The sequence below is a fragment of the Salvelinus fontinalis genome, chromosome 14, assembly GCF_029448725.1.
Source record: "Salvelinus fontinalis isolate EN_2023a chromosome 14, ASM2944872v1, whole genome shotgun sequence".
NCBI lineage: Eukaryota > Metazoa > Chordata > Actinopteri > Salmoniformes > Salmonidae > Salvelinus > Salvelinus fontinalis.
Genome location: NC_074678.1, coordinates 41,456,971 through 41,461,970, shown reverse-complemented (window position 1 = coordinate 41,461,970; position 5,000 = coordinate 41,456,971). Strand labels below are relative to the sequence as shown.

The 5,000-nt window shown below is 48.2% G+C and overlaps 1 long non-coding RNA gene across 13 annotated transcripts in view; it reads right to left on the bottom strand.

The window, feature by feature from the left end:
* Window positions 1–5,000, bottom strand: part of LOC129810865 (uncharacterized) — a 52,148-nt gene that overhangs the window by 13,089 nt on the left and 34,059 nt on the right. For all 13 annotated transcript variants that reach the window (XR_008752800.1, XR_008752793.1, XR_008752796.1 and 10 more), the window contains one exon: window positions 2,175–3,573. This is a non-coding gene — a long non-coding RNA (uncharacterized LOC129810865). The remainder of the gene's footprint in view (window positions 1–2,174; window positions 3,574–5,000) is intronic.

Here is a 5,000-nt window from a genome sequence, read left to right as displayed (position 1 = left end):
CACACACACACACACACACACACACACACACACACACACACACACACACACACACACACACACACACACAGAGAGAGAGAGAGAAACACATCAAAGGGCTTTAGAGCAGATGATAGCATATTTCCAGGACACAGATAATTCACAGAGGGCTCAGTGCAGTAATTAGCATTGACAGGTGAAAATGTCTGTGAAAGGCTGAGATTGTAACAGTACAACCGTCCAGCGTAAAACACCAGGGCAACAGTACATCCATCCCCACTAACACCACATTAAGACCAAAAAGCACAAATATATTGCCTCATCCACGTTTAGCGCGCCGCCCGCTGTTTCCCTCCTGATACCCCTGATCCCCAGTGCTTTGACAAGGCATAATAAAAGGAGTATGAAGCGGCAGCATTGTGTGGGGGAACACAGTGTTGCATGCTGAGCGCTGTGTGAAGGGCGTACACTGCTGGGTCCCACGGTGCAGCAGCGCACCAGGCCCTATAGCGGGGAGTGCTGTGCATGCTAATGAGGCCATTATGTGGTGGAGATGGGCCGGCCGGGCGTGGACTCCCCTCCTCTATTGCCTTTACAGTGGGGATTTAACAGTATGTTAGGAGGCTACCTAACGGCAGCCAGTCACCAATGTCACATATGGCACAATGAGCAGACAGACAGGCAGACAGACAGACAGACAGACCAAGCAGACAGAGCAGACGCCGACTGCCGCCCCATATTTCACTCACACCAAAACCAGCAACAGTAACGTTATCAAGGCCTTGTAAAAAGAAAGATGGGGTGAAAGAGAAACAAAGAGAGGAAGCTCAACCAACCAGCGACATTTGTTCTGTAATTCTCCTGAGCGCCTTCATTAACGCAGCGGCTTGCGTTGTTTCTCTGAACACTGTGTTAGTTATTTAGGAGAACAAGTCACAGGGGGTTTAGACTCAAGCGTATGCAAATGCAATTAGGGCCATTTGCATACCCGTTAAGCAGATGGCGGGCGTTAAAAGCAGTCCGCAGTCGCCATCTTGGCTGAGCAGACAGCTGGCAGACAACGGCAGCCATTTTGTAGGCGCGCGGCACGGCGTTGCCAGGCTGAGACACAACGTGGCGCCTGTCTCTCTGTGCCAGCAGATTGACGCGGGACTCTTAATACTAATCTGTAAGCCACGCAACTACTCCACAATTCAATTACAGCATTATCACACCCTAGGGCATTAAGGTAAGCAATGCCCTGAAGGTAAGCAGCGAAAATAAAAGAGAATTGTCTGTGCTACATTGCTGTGTATACTGTATATTACTCAACAGCGATTATACAACGGTTGGTTTGGAATTCCCATTGCTAGAGCCTATCCTGCCCATGATATACTAGACAACATACACATGGCCAGTGCATTCATAAAAAGTGCCAACATTTACGCTGTTACCTAGCAACACACTACTACTACTACTACTACTACTACTACTTTTACAGATCCACTGTCTCATCTGCCCAGCCATGCAATTTATAAAACTTGATCTCCACTGTAAAAAGCATCTAGACATTATCTCAGGATTTGCAACATTGTTGTAATATTACTCTGTCCCATAGTAATGAACGTATTCCGCATCTTTTCTCAGCCAGTCGAAATCATGAATCAGCATCATTTTATGGATATATACAAAGAAATGTCAATAAAAAAACAGGTAAAACGAAATGAAATGCAGCTAGTTTTCTGTCTTTCCAACTTCAGTCTGAAGTGATTGTGTTAGCTGTGTGGTTGGCTAGCTAGCAAGGGTGGAAGACAGACCCTCCATAGCAACCATTTTTATATGCTACAATGTTCAACCAACGCTTGGGTACAGGGCAGTCAATACTTTACAGGGCTCCCGAGTGGCGCAGGGGTCTAAGGCACTACATCTCAGTGCTAGAGCCGTCAACCCAGACACCCTGGTTGGATTCCAGGCTGAACCACAACCGGCTGTGATTGGGAGTCCCATAGGGTGGCGCACAATTGTCCGGGGTAGGCCTCTCATGTATTATTGCTTAACTGTAGCCTGTCTTTGACGGTTTTATTTGGTTAAGACGATGAATATTCCTAACACATTTCACACAGCATTTTAAAATACACCCAGCAATTGTCACATGCCATGTCACATCTGTGTAAAAGGCTCAAACAATAGAACAGTGAAGCTGGAGGCCTGCTTACCAAGTGAAGTCTGCAACATTGTGTTGTTTGGAGATGTCACTCTGTGAAGGTGTTCCTGTTTCAGGTCCAAACTATCTCTGTCCCTTTTGTCCTCTCCAGCCCAGAAGTTTTCAATCCCTTTCTTCTCCAATGAAAAAAATGTAATTCACCTTTTTGTGTGTCCATACAGCACTTTCAGTCATTCTTATTTAATCAAATGTTTTCTATTTCTATGTATCTACAGATAGGGCTTCTTGTATAGAAGGTCTTTTCAAAGCTTCTTGTGTGGAGAGAATTGTTCAAATATGGAGGAGAAAAGTCACATGAAATAGTGGATACTGTTCAGGCCACTGTTCAGGGCACTGTTCAGGCCACTGTTCAGGCCACTGTTCAGGCACTATATGCTCACCGTCCTTTTCATCTCTCACTCAGGACTCGTTCACTCCTGAATATAGTTCAGCTGTACAGTGAATGGGTTATCAGGCACTACTAAATAACCGTCAGACAGTGAACGGTACTGTATTAAAACCAGCAACTCTTCCTTCTCCATACAGATCAATAACCTCTGCCACCTCCTCTGATAGTAACCTGAGTGGTGAGGAAGACAACTGGAGGCGAAAAAGATTTTCTCTGAATCTGCAGACGAGAGAAAAAAGTTCAAATTGTCCTTTTATCCTGGTTCATCAGATGTGGAGAGCATGGTGACTGTACAGTACATGCTTGGAGGGGGACTGACGAGAGAGCCCTGTTCAATTCAATATAAGAACTCTCGCTCAAACAGTCAGATGGAATGAGTAAGAATGAGTAATCAGAGAAAAAAGAAAAAAAAGACCTTTGACATCCGTTTTTTAGTCTCTCTCTTTCTCGCTGGCAAAGTTTTATCAAGTGGTCTTGGACCAGGAAAGCCCCTACGGCGGAACCACACATACAGACATGCTTACACACACACAGATAGAGAGAAAGCGGGTGGTTGAGGGTTAGGATCTGACTGATGTGCTCCATACAGTGGCTGGTTCTGGTCCTGCTACTAGAGGAGGAGGAGAGCGAGAGCTGGCAGCGCTGGGTCCCTGGGCTCTAGGGCCGGGGGCAGTGATGGGCGAACCCTGCTAGCCTCTCTCCTCCATATTGATTTGCTGCTCCGCTTTTCTGAGGAGCATCTTGCTAGCGGGGATGAGAGCCTGCCTCGCCTCCCCTTGCCTCGGCTCGCCTGCCCACTCTGCCGCTGCCTGGCTGGCCCCAGCCGGCTCCCTGAGAACCCGGCACGGAGCAGAGGGCCACGAGAAGAGAGGAGCCAGAGAGCCCATGGCCATCGACAGCTGGGTTCACCTGCTCCCTGGTTCATCATTCACTGCTTCCAAACAGGCATAATTCCTATGCTCTCCTTCTCTTCCTATTTTTCTCTCTGTTTCTCCTCCTCCTCCTGCAAACAACAAGAGACAGGGAGAAAGAAAAAGAGTTGAGCCTAACTTGCAGCATTTTGCCCACAGTATACAGATGTCAATCCTGTGCTTTGATCAGGGGGGGTGGGGGGGGGGGGGGGTGGCATCCTCTCAGTTTGTGATGTGAACTTCATCACCCCCTGAGTAAAGAAAAGCTGAAATGGGAGAATGTTGAGTTAAGTGTGTCAGGCAGGAAGAAACTGCCTGCCAAGTGTACTCTGAGCTATTACTCTGACGATTTCCCATTTCCCTCCACACAGCAGCCAGTGACAGCATTTGGCTGATGATGCCCCTCCACACAGCAGTCAGTGACATCATTTGGCTGATGATGCCCCTCCACACAGCAGTCAGTGACAGCATTTGGCTGATGATGCCCCTCCACACAGCAGCCAGTGACATCATTTGGCTGATGATGCCCCTCCACGCAGCAGTCAGTGACAGCATTTGGCTGATGATGCCCCTCCACACAGCAGCCAGTGACATCATTTGGCTGATGATGCCCCTCCACACAGCAGTCAGTGACAGCATTTGGCTAATGATGCCCCTCCACACAGCAGCCAGTGACAGCATTTGGCTGATGATGCCCCTCCACACAGCAGTCAGTGACAGCATTTGGTTGATGATGCCCCTCCACACAGCAGCCAGTGACATCATTTGGCTGATGATGCCCCTCCACACAGCAGTCAGTGACAGCATTTGGCTGATGATGCCCCTCCACACAGCAGTCAGTGACAGCATTTGGCTGATGATGCCCCTCCACACAGCAGTCAGTGACAGCATTTGGCTGATGATGCCCCTCCACACAGCAGTCAGTGACAGCATTTGGCTGATGATGCCCCTCCACACAGCAGCCAGTGACAGCATTTGGCTGATGATGCCCCTCCACACAGCAGCCAGTGACAGCATTTGGCTGATGATGCCCCTCCACACAGCAGTCAATGACAGCATTTGGCTGATGATGCCCCTCCACACAGCAGCCAGTGACAGCATTTGGCTGATGATGCCCCTCCACACAGCAGCCAGTGACAGCATTTGGCTGATGATGCCCCTCCACACAGCAGTCAGTGACAGCATTTGGATGATGATGCCCCTCCACACAGCAGCCAGTGACAGCATTTGGGCCTATTATAAAAATGACCATAGCGCTGGTGGAATTCATAAAAATGATCCTCAACAAAATACAGTCTTTACCAATAACAACCTACAGTATATCCCCAACCACAAAAGTCCACCAAGTTTGGGGTATTTTGCTATTGCCCCCCCAAATAACAAAAACTGTGCAATAGAGACAGGAAAACTCTGCTTCACGGCCTTAGCTATTTGGCACATATTGAATGTGGAAGAATGTGAGGGTGTTTGCCAGTGTCATTCTCTAAACTTTGTTAAAAAACACTTGTGCTTTTTGTAT